We start from the raw sequence: 17349 nt of genomic DNA on the forward strand, positions 1-17349 counted from the left end.
TTTAGCCAATTTGAGACATTTGGAATAATTTTTAGGGGGGAGGGGATAGTGGAGAGATTGGCTTTCTCTTTTTCACCTGGTTGTATAGTGACCAGTCATTTGTCTAATTCTACTACTGATTGGCCAGAATTTTGTCCTGTTTCATTTCTGAAATGGGCTAGTTACCATCATGTGCCACCATATTCAGTGACATCTGCAATATCTTTAGAATCTTTTAGAATACCCTAACAATTAAAAAAATAAACACTCTACTAGCAGTAAATAATTTGATTGTAACTTAATTAATATTCTAAATTGATGAATTTGGATATAGTTTATACAGATACCAAAAATCTCTATCAAATAAGGCAAGACCATTCTCAAGAGTCATAAACCTACAAGTGAAGCTACATGGGACTTAATCTCCATATGGATGTCCCATTGTAATCTTATGTTTGACATTTTCAAATGTGAATTGATTATCTTTCCACTACAACCTCTTCATCCTTCTGATTTTGAAAGATAGCATTTTATAGTCAGTAAGGTGCTAGATCTGAATCTAAAAACTGGCATTTCAAATTTCACCTCAGATGAAAATTATGATTATTCCACATAATTTCTCTGAATCTCAATTTCTTCATCTATACAATGAAGATAATAGTAGTCCTTTTATTGAAAGACTGTTATGTGATTCAAAGATAATGAAGACAAAAACATTTGCAAATCCCTAAAATGTCATATAAGAATGAGTTATTATTTTTTAGCCATTTCTCTCAGTGGTATAAGTCTTCACCTTCTACTTCATATTTAAAATCTTGGTGCCATCTTTAATGCTTTCATATCCCTCAATTTAATGTCTAGTCAGTTATGAAATACTGTTAGTTCTTCCTCTCCCTGAAATATTTCTCATATCTGTCCCTACTTCTTTACTCCCAGACTGTGTGGCCCTTGTTAAGAGTCTTCTAATCAGTCCTCCCCATGCTTTTCCCTTCTGATTCATTCCTTAAATTGCTGCTATTCATTTGCATAGAGTTAATCATGTCCCTACTGGGTTAAAATTCTTTCAGGGTTTACTGCTATTGAAAAGGAAAGTTCAAAATTCTTTGGTATGATACTTACATTATATTTATTTACACATTAGATTGTGGACTACTTGAGAGCAAGGATTGATTTTTTTTTTCTTTTTATGTGTCCTCAGGTCCTGGCAAAGTTCCGGGCAACATAGCAGGCACTTAGAAAATGTTTGTTGACCAACTACTTCTATAGTTTAATAAGACATTTCTAGATTTTTCACATCCAATTATGCTCCACATATATCACACTTAAACCCATGTAAACTATTTGCCTTCTCATGTACATACACAGTTTTGTTGTGCCTTTGCTCATGGTACTAGCTATACCCTGAACCCCCTTTCCCCTCAACTCAACATATGTGATAAATTTCTTCCAAATTTTGAAACTCAAATTATTTTCCACTTCATCCATAAAACCTCCTTGATCTTACATAACACTATTCTATAATCAACATATATTGAGTTATGTTATAGTTATTTTGGTATGTGCCATCCCTTTTACTAGACTATAAGCTAAATAATAATAAAAACAACAACAACAACAATAATAATACTTTATACAGTAACTACTATCTTCCAGGCACTATGCAAAATACGCTACAAAAAATCACTTACCTTGGCAGTATACTTTTCAGTGATGTCCACATAGATGATGAGGTTGACACAAGCACAGCCAGAGCTAGCTCATTGTTTGGGAGGCTCCAAAGGAAAGTGTAGGAGAGAAGAGGTATTAGGCTGCCTACAAAACTGAAGAGCTACAGAGCCATTGTACTGACCTCATTGTCGTATACCTGTGGAAACTGAATCACTTCCATTTGAATTGTCTTAGGAAGATTCCGAAGATCACCAGGCAAGATAAGTTACCAGATTCTGAGGTCCTTTCTTGAGCTAAACTGGCATTCAAACTCTACTGAGAGAGCACAGTTCTCCTGGAGTGGCCACATTGTTAGAATACCAAATGTCCATTTGCCTAAAAGACTATTTTAGAAAGAAGTCACCAAGTCAAACACGCACATGGAGATCAGAAGAAGTAATAGAAGGACATTCATAAGTTTTCAATGAATAACTTTGGAATCAATTGCAAGACAGGGGAGACACTAGCAAAGGACCACCTAGCATGATGTGCATGCATCAAAGAAGGCACTGTGCTATATGAATGAAGAATTGCAGTAGCTCAAAAAAAAGTGAGATGTGCAAATTTAGAGACATATCTACTCCAAATGTTTATATGGACTATTTTTGCTAGACCCATGGTAGAAACTTCTGAGCTCCTATTGGTCTGGTCAGCCATAGTAAGATACACTGTACCTTGACCGCATTGTAGTGAGGTCATTTTGGTCCTCTTTGAGAAAGAAGGGCAACAACCAAAAAAAACCCAACACTGAAACCCTGGGAGGCAGGTGCTATTATCTCCATTTTATAGATAAGGAAACTAAGGCAGAGATTAAGTGATTTATCTAAGGTCATATAGCTACTAAATTTGATTTAAAAAAATATTCCTGATTTTAGGTCCAGCACTCTATCCAGTTTTTTTTGGTGAGACAATTAAGTGACTTGCCCAGGGTCACACAGCTACAAAGTATCAATTTTCTGAAGCCAGATTTGGACTCAGATCTTCCTGACTCCAGGGCCAGTGCTCTATCCATTGCCCCTCCAGCACTCTATCTCCAGCACCACCTACCTATCTTTAAAGCATAACAACTTTTTTTTCTCCAAGATCTGAAAATAATTACTTGTATGAAGCCAGTGCTTGACAAAATATAGTATTTTAATTTAATTTATCTTTTGCTTAAATTTCAAATCAGCACTTATTAAGCATTTGCTGTAGACCAGGCACTATGCCAAGCCCCGAGAATATAAATACAAGCAGAAAGAAAGACATTCCCTGCCTTCAAGGAACTTACATTCTAATAAGGGAAGATAGCACTTAAAAGTGAACTGAAAGGGGTGCTGGGTAGCCAGGTGGTACAATGGATAGAACACTGGACTTAGATTCAGTAAAACTTATCTTCACGAGTTCAGATTTGGCCTCTGACAATGACTAGCTGTGTTGATCCTGGGCAAGTCACTTAACCCAGTTTGTATCAAGTCCTCATCTATAAAATGAGTTGGAGAAAGAAATGGCAAACCACTCCAGTATCTTTGCCAAGAAAACCCTTAAAGAAGGTCATGAAGAGACACAACTTAACAACAATAAATGGGGTCCTGGAGGTGGGCAGAGAGGAATGAAGGTATCTTTAGCATTGGCATGATAGGGAAAGGACTGGAGATTCAAGAGTACATCCTATACAGTTCTGTTTCTCTTGCCTTAGTTTCTCACCTCACGTTATTTTTTGTTGTTGTTGTTGTTTTTGCAGGGCAATGGGGGTTAAATGATTTGCCCAGGGTCACACAGCTAGTAAGTGTCGAGTGTCTGAGGCCGGATTTGAACTCAGGTACTCCTGAATCCAGGGCCGGTGCTTTATCCACTGCGCCATCTAGCCGCCCCTATCACCTCATGTTATTTTAAAAGTATCAGTGAGGGCAGCTAGGTGGTGCAGAAGATAAAGCACTGGTCCTCAATTCAGGAGGACTTGATTTCAAATCTGACCTCAGACACTTGGCACCTAAGACCTTTGTGACCCTGGGCAAGTCACTTAACCCTCATAAACACACACACACACACACACACACACACACACACACACACACACCCCAAACAAACAAAAAAACTATCACTGAATTCAGTATTTCCAAAGATATTTGCAATGTAGTTTAGAGGTTAGGTACTGGAATATAGGATCAGCTAAAACTAAGATTAATTTTGTCTGTCTTCTTTCAGCAACCCCTTCTGGTAATCCAGGGCAAATAAAAGTCATCTACAGGTTGGGCCCAAAGTCATGATGTTTTAATAACTTTTTGAAAATTTTTTCTTTATTTTTACCATTTATAAGATTTGATTTTTCACACATAATGTAAATCCATTTCCTAAATATACTATATATGATACTATGGTATTGTAAATTTAAAACAAAAAAACTACAAGAGTTATTAAATATTTAAACCCCTTCATGACTTTTGGCCCACTCTGTACATTTCCAATTTTAATAATGTCAAATAATAAATAGGAGTAATGTAGTATATAGTAATAGTAGTAGTAGTAAGTAGTAGTACTAATAAGCTGGTGGTAGTAGTAGTAGTAGTAGTAGTAGTTTTAAATAGTGGTGGTGGTGGTGATGATGATAGTAGCACCTGGACAGGTGATATGTTGAACTCAAGTCTGTCATATTTTACAAAGGACAATGACAAACTGAGACACCTCCAAAAGAAGATGGCCAGGATAGTGAGAGATCAGGACACTTATCATATGTAGATACATTGAAGAAATTGGTTATATTTTGGTTGGAGAAGAGATATCAGGTGAGTTGTCATCAGCTGTCTTCTGTCTTCAAGGACATAGCTTGGCATAGTCTTCTAGATTCGGAGGGCAGGGGATTCAAATCCCACCTCTGATTCTTCCCACCTTCATGATATTGGAGAAGTCACTTTATTTCCCTAGGCATAATTTCTCCATCTACAAAATGAAGGAGTTGGAGTAGATGGCCTCTGTGGTCCTGTCTATGATCCTAAGTATTTAGGTGATTATTTGATAGAAGAGAAATTTGAAATGTTCTGTTTATTGGTGAGCAAGAGGATGATTTAAGCTTTATAGGAGAAAACTATTATGAGTAGAATTGACCAAAAATAAAATAGTCTATCTCAGTAGCTCATGGCTTTCCTAGAGGTTTTCAAGTCTAAATATCCAGTTCTTGGATATTTATAGAGGGAATTCCTCTAAATATGGGTTGGGATTGGGAGACCTCTGAAGTCTCTTCTACTTCTAGGATTCTATGAAACGCATTACTTTCTAAGGTTTAATGATAGTAAACAATTCTCATTCAATTTTCAGCAATTTTCTTCATCAAATAAATAATTTCAGATCCTCATAGCATATTTATTATGGACAATCCATGAAATGTAGACAGGTTATTACTTAGATAAGAAAAGTATACACAATATGCATAAGTGTCTAGTGACATATTGTGATTATTTTTAAAAATTAATGGAAAGAGGAAAACTATTTACATTATAATTCTTTAACATATCTCTAAAATCATGTTCTTTCTATTGTGCACCTTAAGGTCAAAAACTTAAGGGGAAACAACATTCTTTCCTAATCCCTTCTGCTGCTACTCTATTGTTATTATTACTATAACTGCTGCTTCAGCCATTACTGTTGCTACTACTATAACTGCTTATTTTTATAATTCCTTAAAATTTACCAAGCCCTGTACATATATGATCTCATTTGATGCCCCAAAGTACTTATTAAGGTAGGTGTTAATATTATTCCCATTTTACAGGTAAGAAACTAAGGCTGAGAAAGGTTAAGTGATTTGGCTAGGGTCACACAGCTAGTAAGCATCTGAGGCAGGGTTTGATCTCAGTTCTTCCTGATGCCAAGTTCAGTGCACTCACTTACTGACCCACTCTACTGCCTCCTACTATCTACACCCTAAATCTTGCTTTAGACATTTTCTTTTCTTTAATGTAGATTTAGGTGATGCAAGAGGAAATGTGAAGTAGCAGGTAGAGTTGTGCCCTTGGGATCTGCCTAACTGATCTTCCTGGCTTACGTCTTTCCTCACTCTAGTCTATGCAGCCAACATGATTTTTCTTAAGTATAGGTTTGTCACTCTCTTAATCAACAAACTCCATTAGCTCTGTATTGATTCTAGAATGAAAATAAACTGCTCTAGCTTTTTAAGCCTTTCATAACCTTGACTCATTCTATCTTTCCATCATCCATTCCTTAACTTGCATTTACTCTATGTTCCATGAAGCCAAATCATTCCCTTCCCTGTTTTTCACATTCATCACTTCATCTCCTACTCCTATTTCTATGCCTTTGCATCCCTTCCCACCTCCTGGCCCCCCTACAATGCATATTCTAGTCACCTCTCTCTCAGAGAATTCCTCTTCCCTCAAGACATAGCTCAAGCTTCACAACTTCTACATGGATCCATTTCTGATCCATTCAAATGATATTGCCTTCCTCTTAGCCCCTCCAAATTTTTTGTATTTACTTCCCTTGTATTTGTCCCTATTTATAGCATGATGTAGCATGGAGTGACCCAGAACGATCTCTATTCAAGATTTGTTACTGGCACATATTTCCTATGTGACTCTGAACAAGTCATTTAATCTCTGTGTTCAGCAACTCTCTGAGAATATAAGATGCCAAGAGTGTGCTAACTTGTATTGGTAGAGGAAATCTCTTCAGCCAGAAATTCCTTATGCTGATGAAGTTATGTGTAATCTATCATATTCTCTTTGAATATAAAACTTTGAATATAAAACTTTATTTAGATACATAGGTATCTAAATGTTTACAGAATGTAAGCTCTTTGCAAGTAGGGATTTGTTTCCAGTTACTAAAAAAGCTGAGGCTGGTAGAGCTCTATTGCTCAGCAATTCTGAACTCCATTAGGACTAAAGCTGATTCAGTGTCTGAGTTAAGCTCTGCATCAAGATAGTGAGATGCTGGATAAAGGAAGGGGGTATCAGGTTGCCCAGGGAGGGGCAAATCAATTCAGGTCAGAATTGGAGTCAGTCAGTAGTGGGAATAGGCTCCTGAGTTGTAGCCAGGATGATAGTGGGTGACCTAGTTTTAAAAAAAAAAAAAAAGAAAAGTAGGGATTGCCTAATTCATTATATTTATATTCTCAGTACCTAGCACAGCATCCAGATATAGGAGGCAGCTAATAGATATTTGTTTATTGACTAATTGATTGTCATATACTAGCACTAGCTGTGTTACTTAACCTCTTAGTTCCCCCAGGCAACTCTCAAAGACTATGTTATAGATGAGTTATTGATTTGGAGGGAATTTCTATACAAGGAGTTCCCACTTTTGTAAAATCATAGGTATGGATCTCCCTATCCTTTCCCACCTCTCTCTCCCACCCCCACACACATAGACAAACTTCTTGGTTAGAGGAAGCTGGTAGTGCAATGAGTAGAGCATAGGACCTGTAGTCCAGAAGGCATGAGTTGAAATTTGACCTCAGACACTTACTAGCTGTGTGACCATGGATAAATCACTTAATCTTTCTTTGCCTTGGTTCCTCAAGGGTAAGATAGAGATAATAATAGCATCCTCCTCTCAGAGTTGTGGTAAGGAACAAATGAGATAATGTGTAAAAAGCACTTAACAGAATGCCTGGTATGTCATAGGTGCTATATATACTTTAAAATTGTTTATTCCTTTGATATACCTCAGTATACTGAATTTTCAGCCTGCAAAATTGACTAGATCTTTTTTTGTCAGGAACTAATTATATACTATGTCCTTTATTGTAATTTTGTTGAAAAAAGAAAGACCCACAAATGAAACTGTTATTTCCCCTCACAACAAAGTGGATTCCATACTATCTTTAAAACCTTTGAATCATATGAATCATAAAAAAATAACTGTCTTTCCCTCCCTTTTTTTTCAAGTACTTTGCATTTCACATTATTTAGTTTCCCTGATTTGGGTTACTAAGCATTCCAATAAGTACAAGTAGCAATATTTTTCTCAGTGAGGTCAAAAACTTCTTAGTCCTATCTTTATTGACATGGACAAGATTTTAAAAGCCAGGAAATGGTTGTAAAGTGGAGGATTAGGTGGAAAAAACAAGAAATTGAAATATACTTCAAAACCTTATATCTTCAAATACTTAAAATAACCACCTCTCTGTCCTGCAGAAAAGTTGGGTGAGTTTCTACTAACTTGTTTGTGGACTGAATTCTAAGGTGTGGGGATTCTTTCTTCTTCATGGTCATAGGTGAAATTTCAGAGGAGTGTGACTATGGGTGGTATGAATTGTTACAGTAATGATTTATCAATATGAGTTGTGATTCAACATACCTGAGCACAAATTCCATTTTAATAAACCCAGGTTAAGAATGAATTCATTGTTAATAATCAGGTTTCCCAGTTATAGAATCCCAGATCAGAAAATGATCTATATCTGAGATACCCACAGCTTTATAAAGTGCCATGCAAAGTTACCCAGAACAAGCTCTATTTCAATTAAGACAATTAAGGATTTATGTGTGTGTGTATGTGTATATATGTATATATACACACACATACACACACACACATATATATATATATATATATATATATATATATATATATATATATTTCTGTGGGTCATTCAGTTACTGATGGTAAATGGCTCAATATCTTATTTTGCCAAAATTAGAAAGCTTCAATGTCATATAACACTCACTGAAATATGAGTTGTACATAAATCCTAAGGAAATTAATAAAATGGAGTATTTTTTACATGTGGATTAAAAAATACCCTTCAGCATATCAAGAAATAATCTAATGTGAGACAATAATGGGGTTTTGAGTCTCCCAGAGGCCCCCACTCCAGGGCCTAACCCAGAGAGCCTCGCCTGACCTTTCTTAAGGTCAGCCCAGAGTCAGGAGAATTTCAAACGAAATGTAGATTGACCTTCCTGACTACCTAAAGGAAGTTAGGTCATGGACCACCCTCTTCAAGTCCAGTAAACCAGTAGATTTGAATGATGCTAGCCAATTAGCTTGAAACAGTGTGGAAGGGCCACCTCTCCTCTGACCTGCAGGAAGCTTTCACTCAGACACGCTCACACTCTCTATCTTCTACCTGGAACTTGGAGGAGGTTGCCACGCTGAGCTCTCTCTCCTTTCTGAGCCATGTGCTATCTCTTTACTAATATTTAATATGCTTTAACAAATGCTTAATGCCTAAAACTGGTGCTATAGCCTCTAATTTCTAAGTAGCAATATATTAGAAACCTCAGCTAAGTTCCCTACAATTTGGGACAGAGATAAGGCACTCTCATAAATTTTTAAATGATACACTAATACCCAATCTAGCTCTCTGCATAATGCTTTACACCAATTAGGCATTCATTAAATTGTCATTGGATGAACTTAATGAAATAATTATGCAACCTCAACTTTTTGGAGATGAGGAGGGACTGGGGGGGGGTGCGGTACGGGTGAGGACAGGTGTTTGGATGTCATTCCACAGATTGGAAGCTATGGAACCAACCTCACTATAGAACATTTACAGGAAATATTTTCAATATTTTAGGATTTGTTGTTAGCTCTTGTGAGATATTTATACACTTAAACTGGTACTTTTCTGAAAAAACAAAGAAGAAAAAACAAAAAACAATCAAGCTTCCTTAAGAGGCATAGTTTCCATGTCTACCGAGTTGTTAATCAAGAATCATTTATTAAACATCTACTATGTGCCAGGAACTATATCAAGGAGTTCATATTCTATTGGATAAGACATGTGTATGTATATGTATATAGAGAGAGGGGGGGAGGGGGAAAGACAGAGAGAGAGAGAGAGAGAGAGAGAGAGAGAGAGAGAGAGAGAGAGAGAGAGAGAGAGAGAGAGAGAGAAATCCTGCTTTACCTTTCCTTGATTAGACTACATTTATATTCTTGTGTTCCATTCTGGGACTGGAACATTTTAGCAATGGCACTGATAAATTAGAAAAGATCCAAATGAAGGTGACTAGGATGTTGAACGGCAATAAAATGACTGTATTGAAGGAAGTAGTGATATTTAAACTGGATAAGAGAAAAATGGAGTGAGATGGGGTTGTTGCCTATAAGTATATAGAAAAGGTATCATGTTAAATAAGGATTAGGGTTTTTTTTCCTGCTTGACTCCAGAAAACAGATCTAGAAGTTATATGTTTGTCGTGCAATGAGACCATTTTAAGGTAGATAAAAAGTAGAAGAAAAAAAATTCTGTCATTTAGAACTATCCTAAAGTAGAATACATTGTTTCTTGAAATAGTGGAGTGCCTCTTATTGGATGTCTTCAAGCAAAGATGGGATGACTACTGGTCACACAGTGGCACACTGGATAGAGTGCTGAACCTGGAATCAGGGAGACCTAAACCCAAATCTTGCTTCATACAATTATGAAATTATAAGCTGTATGACTCTGGACACATCACTTAACCTCTCTCAGCCTCAATTTCCTTATCCATAAAATGAGAATAATAATATTTACCTGAAAGTGTTGTTGTGAGGATCTAATATGATAATATAAGTACATTGCAAACCTTAAAGTGCTATGTTGTTGTTGTTGTTAATTATGTCATTGTGGAAAAGATGGTTGTTCAAGAATTAGTTAAGACAATTGACCTCCTAATGTCCTTGTCAACTCTGAGATTCTATGAAATGAATAATCTAACAAATTAAAATAAATATCTTTTTGTCTATATATTTTATATGATTATATATGCCAAAATTTTATCTGTGGAACCCCTACATGACCATAGTGAAATGTCACTATGCTTCCCAACTTTCTTGCACCTGTGCTTTCATCAGTGTGGCTACTTCCTGAACCAACACAGATCAAAACCCCTATGAAAACTAGTTGACTCTCTTGGTTAATTATGATTAAAATAAACCATTGCTCCATAGCCAACATGAAACAACATTAAACTACAGTCATGAAATATTGCTGGACCTCTAATGATGGTTTGATATGATCTGCCAGACCTCATTGAGATCCTGGACTGGCCCTCAAGAACCCCAGATCACCTCCATAATGAAGCAATGTAAAAGATATTTATACCTAATTTATGACAGGCATTCTGATGCCAGTCCAAGTCATCAAGTTAAGTACCTCTTAAAGTGGTAAGTATTGTACTAAGAATACAAAAAAAAATAGTTCTTGCTCTCTAAGAGCTCACAGTCTAATGGGAGAGACCATATGCAAACAGCTATTTACAAACAAGATAATGGAAGATGAATTGGAGATTATCTAAATGAAGAAAGCACTTGAATTATGGAGGCCTGGAAAGGCTTTTTTTTTTTTTTTAGTGAGGCAATTGGGGTTAAGTGACTTGCCCAAGGTCACACAGCTAGTAAGTGTTAAGTGTCTGAGGCCGGATTTGAACTCAGGTACTCCTGACTCCAGGGTCGGTGCTCTATCCACTGCACCACCTGGCTGCCCCTGAAAAGGCTTTTTGTAGAAGGTAAGACTTTAGCTAAGATTTTAAGAAAGCCAGGGAAGGAGCAGCTAGGTGGCTCAGTGGATAGAGCACCGGCCCTGGAGTCAGGAATACCTGAGTTCAAATCTGGCCTCAGACACTTAACACTTACTAGCTGTGTGACCCTGGGCAAGTCACTTAACCCCAATTGCCTCACTAAAAAAAAAAAAAAAGATTAAAAAAAAAAAAAGAAAGCCAGGGAATCCAGGAGGTGGAAATAAGGTGGGAGAAAGGAATAAAAGATTGGGGATTTTATGTAAAACATTGATTATGTGGAAAATAGCAATATTATTTTGTATTTAGAATACTGATAATTCATATGCTATATAAGTGACCAACTCAAAAGTGTTTTTGCTTTTTTGGGGGGAACAGTAAGGATTAAGTGACTTGCCCAGCATCACACAGCTAGTAAGTGTCAAGTGTCTGAGGCAAGATTGGTCAAAAGTGTTTTTTAAAGGATATGTGTCTTTTATATTAAAGGTGAAAAGTAAGGTTTTGCATAGCTGTATTTCAAAGACAAGATTAAGAATTAAAAAGATTCTGAAGTTGGGGAGGTATAATAATAGATAGCTGACTGGTTAGTTTATTTTTTAATTCTTAAAAAAATATTCATCAAATTAAAAATGGGAAACTTTCTCACAAGCATGTTAAGGAAGCAATGTTTTTCGAGACTGCAACTCTTGTCATATGGTACTTAATTTTGATATACAAAACCAAAATAATTACAGCAATAAGTTTTTTAAAATGTGTATTCTTTCAAAATAGCATATTAGTAATTTCTCTAATGCAACAAATATTTATTAAGTACCTACTATGTTCCAAACACTATGTTAGACATTGAAGATACAAATACAAAAAATGAAACAATCCTTCTCAAGGAACTTTTATCTTTGTAAGAGAGTGTCTATATACTTTCTAATATGGCCAATATTTCAAGACTGTGAATCTTGGCTTTTCATAAGGAAATCTGAATGTCTAATGAGGATGACAGGGACCAGTCGAATAGTGTTTAGAAATGGAAGGTAATTCAAATAAATAGCTCCCTTTGATGAGTTGTCATAAACAAGTGATAAGAAGGTTCTGTTAATAGGTGATTTATATCATCCAGTGAAAATTCATTGCATTTTGGGAAGGAATGACTTTTCTAATTATGAAATACCATTTTAATCTCTTGTATGTACAATTTTTCAAAAAATCATTTTCTTTACCTTAATTGTTCAATCTCCAAACCTTCCTTCCAAAATATATCCATTAAAGAGATTTGTCCCTTTAGTTTTTGAGTTGTGGGAAATAATTTAATCATGTTTTGAAGTGCTATAAAATATTACCTTACATGACACTATCTAAATTTACATATTTCTGGGCAATTTAGCTTGTAGCACTGTAACAAGATAGGATGCATATAATCTGATAAATATTCAGCTATTTTAGACAGCACTTTAGACATTGCCTTTATGGAATAAAGAGAATATGTGACATTTGGTGCACTTAAAATATGATAAACCTGAAATTACATGGTAGGTTGACAAAATCATAGAGGATATAGAATATTTGAGGCTTTCAATTCCAGGCTTTCTATTACAAGTAAAAGGGGAAAAAAAGAAACAAAAAAATGACCTAAAGTACTTTAAAGGATAGGGTCTCAAATATATTATTTCTTTTAATGTACATTCATCTCCTTCATTCATACATTCATCTATTTTTCATTTATTACATCTCTGCTATATTCATAGCATCATGCCAGATGCTAGCCCTAGTACAAAGATAATAAAGACATAGTTCTTGCCCTCAAGGTGCTTGGAGTTTTGGCTGGATTGGAGTGGGTATTGTAATATAAAAATATGTGGGCCTAGAATACATGAAGAATATAATATAACTATAATGCAGAATAGATAGTGATAATATCACAAAAGATGTAGATAGACTATCTAAGGTCTTAGGAAGAAAATAACATTTCCAATTTATTTAATAAGTTCAAATTGAAGAAATGCAAGATGCTGCAATAATATACAATGGAAAAGACTCTATCCTCCTAAAATGATCACATATCTACTTCTCTGTGTATGGGAGTTCTCCCAGTAGATTGTAAACTTTTTGAGAGCATTTTGTCTTGGTTTCTAAAATCCTTGCACTGTGTCCTGCACATAGTAGGTGTTTGATAATGTGTTTTGGATTGAATTGGAATAGATACTAAATAATAACTTGATGACATAAAAATATCCCTTCATCTCTAGATGAGTAAATTATACCAAATGATGACATTTTTATTGGTTACATTTTAATAGGGATAATGCTTTGAGTTTTTAACATTATTTAGCTAGCTTCTCAGGGGGATTTAGTAAGTTACTATGTCACCATTTTGAATTTTGACTAAAAGAGGTCACATAGCATCCATAGACATGCCATGCAAATTCATCTACAAAATACTAATTTTTCATCAAGGAATATTTAATAATAATAACTATCTATCTATCTATATCTATATCACCCACAATTTAGATTTCTTTAAAATTATCCTCTAAGGTAGGCTCTGAAATTATTTTTATTCATATTTTACAGATGAGGAAATAGGGCTTAGAGAGGTGAAGTCACTTGTCTGTCACACTGCTATTCAAAAGTAGCACAATCAGGATTTAAATCCAGCTTTCTTGACTGAAGATCTAAGGCTTTTCTCACTAACCTCACTTCCTTTCCATAACTGAAAAAAAGATAGACTTTTAACCAAATCTTATTTGGTTTTATATATATATATATATATATATATATATATATATATATATATATATATATATATATATATAAATACAGTCTAAACCTTAGGTACTAGAGAATGATACAATGTTATCAGTAATAGATGTTTAATTTCCTGTTCTTGGTAATGACTACTCCAAATTCCTTTAGATATGATTTCATTTAAGATGCATTTTATGACAATAAATAGCCCTCTCAAAAGGTATGAAGTTATGGGTGAGGGGAAGAGAATGAGGAAGAGAAAATGGGGGAAAAGAGAAACAAAGAAGAGATATAAGGAAGGAGAAAAAGACACAGAGTGAGGGGGAGAGAGAGAGACAGAGACAAAGATATAGAGATAAATAGAGTCAGGAAAGCCACAGGACAAGGAAGAGATCTGGGTTAAGACCACCTCTAATACATACATGACCCTGTGCAAATCACTTAACTTCTCATTACCCCAGACAATTCTTTCAGACTATTAAGTTATGGATATGCATGGGCAGAGGGAGTTTCTCTTATGGAGCAGGTTCCCTAAACCAGTGAAATCACAGGTGGTACACTTGAATATATATTCTTTTCCTTTTTCCTGGTGGCACTGAGAAGTTAGTTAAATGACTTGCCTAGGATCATAGAGTCAATTTGTGTCAGAGGCACTCCTTGAACATAGGTATCTTCTCGACATTGAGGATGGCTGTCTCTCAGCTATGCCAAAATGCCTCTCATATATGCACATGCATGTGTGTATATGTTCATGTGTCTACATATGTGTCCATATATATTTGTGTGTATGAATTTTCATGTTATGTTCAGTGATGTTCTCTATTCTATTTAGGGGTTTGAACCTGGGGTGGATATATAGGGAGAAAGAACTCTAAGGAGGACTTTATTAGCCTGGAAAAGGCACCACAGAAATTTGTTTCTTTCTATTCTATCTCTGATAATGTTTTTGAGAAGTCCTAAGAGGTCACTGGCTATGAGAATCAAGTCCTATCAGTCTGTTCACTCTTGAGGGATGGATCTAGATCAGACCAGTTACTACAAAGCCTGAGTCAAAAGGAATCTCTAGCTTGGAAAGAAAATTGGAATCATCTTTACTGTTTGCATCTTTTGCCCTTTGCCAGAATGTCCAACATCCATCCTCATCCCCTGTTGCCTGAGTATCATGAGGTACACTTTCTGTTTCTTTTGCCTTAAGGATAGGCAGGAATCAAAAGCCTGATTCTTCTTTTGGCTAAATTGTTCTCTTTCATGAAGTCCAGTCCCACACCTAAGGAATGATTAGAAGACTAGTGTTTGAGAGCAAAAGGTTGGGCAAGCTTTCTAATCAATAAAGTCAATCAACATTTTCTGATATGTGATTATTTTTAAAGCTTACCCCACAAAATACAACAATGAAAATTATTCTGGTAATGTTCAAGGATGGAGTTGAAACCACATTTTAGCTTTCATACCTTACTTAGGGAATTAGATTGTTTTTTTTTTCCTTTTTCTAATGCATGACAAAAACCTGGAACTCTTTTTCCCTGTACTAAGGCAGAGGTGACTTTTTTGAAACTCATATTTCAAATGTTATTTTAACAAGCTGGAAAAGTGAAAAGGTTTGTCATGTGAAAAGGCAAATGGTTCTTTTTCATTTCAACGCATAAACAATTTGAGAAAGGAAAGAAGACATAAAATTGAACTTTCTCAGAAATAGGTATATTTCAAGGGGAAAATTCCATTTCTAGTTTTATCTCATTAGCACTTCCCTTGGTGGAAAACCTTGGGATTATCATCAGTAAAAGTATAACTAAGGTAAATGGTTCAAATTATTGGTAAAAATGAAGACGGTTTTTAATTGAAGATCAATCTATACTAGGAATGTAGCTAAGAGAAAAATATGAAAGTATCAACCTAGTCAGTCCATTGAAAATAACTATTATAATTTCTTTCTTTTTGTGTGTGGGGATCACTGAGGCTTAAGTGACTTGCCCAGGGTCACAAGCTAGTAAGTGGCAAGTGTCTGAGGCTGGATTTGAACTCAGGTCCTCCTGAATCTAGGGCCAGTGCTTTATCCACTCTGACACCTAGCTGCCCCCTTATCATTTTTTTATCATAGGATCCTAAATCTTGACCTGGAAGGGATCTTGGAGGCCTAATTTGTCCACATCTTTCATTTTATAGATGAGGAAACTGAAGCCCAGAAAAGTTAAGTGACTTAGCCAATGTCACACAATAGATAAATCTTGGAGTCAGAATCTGAACTTAGGACCTCTGATACTAGAGTCAATCTTTCTTCCATTGTATCATACCATGGCTTTTCCCAACCTTACACATCAAGCATTAGCATTAGCCTTTCATCACCAAAGTGAAAATTAGTGTAACTCACAAATCAACATGCATCAGATATTAAAAACCATTGGCATTGGCTATGAAATTTGTGCAGGCAGAAAAATGTTCCCAGTAAATGTTAAACTTAATTAGCGTCAAGTTTTTTGAAAAGACTACTGACTTTAAAGGACATATAAAACAGCTGCTTATTTGGCAGCAATCTCGACTTTACCAGAATTGTAACCGGCAGCCTATAATGTACACACTTCCTGCCATATCCAGTTGTGACATTCTGTTGCTGTGGAAGACATATTTTAAAGTAGAAGGGAGAAAAATAAAAGCTTACCTGAACACTTCCTAACACATCACATCTGCTGCTCAGTTATGTGCCCTTTGCTTGTAGAAACCTGGAATAGTGAGACAGAATAAAAAGTGAATGTAACCCAACAGTATTCAACTAAAGCAAATGCTACCAATATTCACTTTCAGATGACAGGACACGCTTCATAAAGCTATTAGCATGCAACTCCAGCTGCAAGAGATTTTTGTTCACAAACTGAACAGCAATATGTCTATGCTTTATTCGCATCAAAAAAGTAAACCAATCACATTGACAAAAAGCCACTGTAAACAAAAAAACTGTATTTTAAAAGATTAACAGTTTTGGCATCCATCCCTACCATCAAGTCTTTCGCTTTTTTTTTTCTCCATCAAAATTTAGGTTATATATTTGATGTTAGCAAGAGTTGCATTACTATTATTACTAATTTTAGTTCTGTTTATTACCTTGAGGGTTATATATTGTAAAATAATTTTGGTGCCTCTAGTTAATGTTAATTAGTTGTTTTAATAGCCTATAAACCTATTTGTTATATTTTTGTAGGTTTACTTTTTTAACTATCAGTAACTTAATAACTGAGAATATTTAACATTACTGTTGCATACTCAAAATTACAGAGTTACTATTAGTGTTACCTGTTTAACGTTTAGTCATCCTTTGAGTCCTGCGACATATTTCCTTAATAATCATCAGCCATCAAGTCTGATAGTCTCAAAAGAAATATCAGCCCTCTAAACTGCCTTCAAGGGCGGTGATATTTAGCACTGAAAATTACAAATAAAGTTTTTGAGGTTGAATAGCAACAACTGGCCAGTGACACTGATGATT

General features: G+C 35.5%; 1 protein-coding gene across 1 annotated transcript in view; it reads right to left on the bottom strand.

Moving 5' to 3' along the window:
* Positions 1-4248: 4248 nt before the first annotated feature.
* KHDRBS2 (KH RNA binding domain containing, signal transduction associated 2) overlaps positions 4249-17349 on the bottom strand; it is an 840272-nt gene continuing 827171 nt past the window's right edge. Inside the window, exons 10-11 of the transcript XR_006352721.1 lie at positions 16528-16588; positions 4249-4605 (exon numbers count right to left, since the gene is read on the bottom strand). The gene's annotated coding sequence lies outside the window, so the exon portion shown is untranslated. The remainder of the gene's footprint in view (positions 4606-16527; positions 16589-17349) is intronic.

This window comes from Dromiciops gliroides, chromosome 4 (assembly GCF_019393635.1).
Source record: "Dromiciops gliroides isolate mDroGli1 chromosome 4, mDroGli1.pri, whole genome shotgun sequence".
NCBI lineage: Eukaryota > Metazoa > Chordata > Mammalia > Microbiotheria > Microbiotheriidae > Dromiciops > Dromiciops gliroides.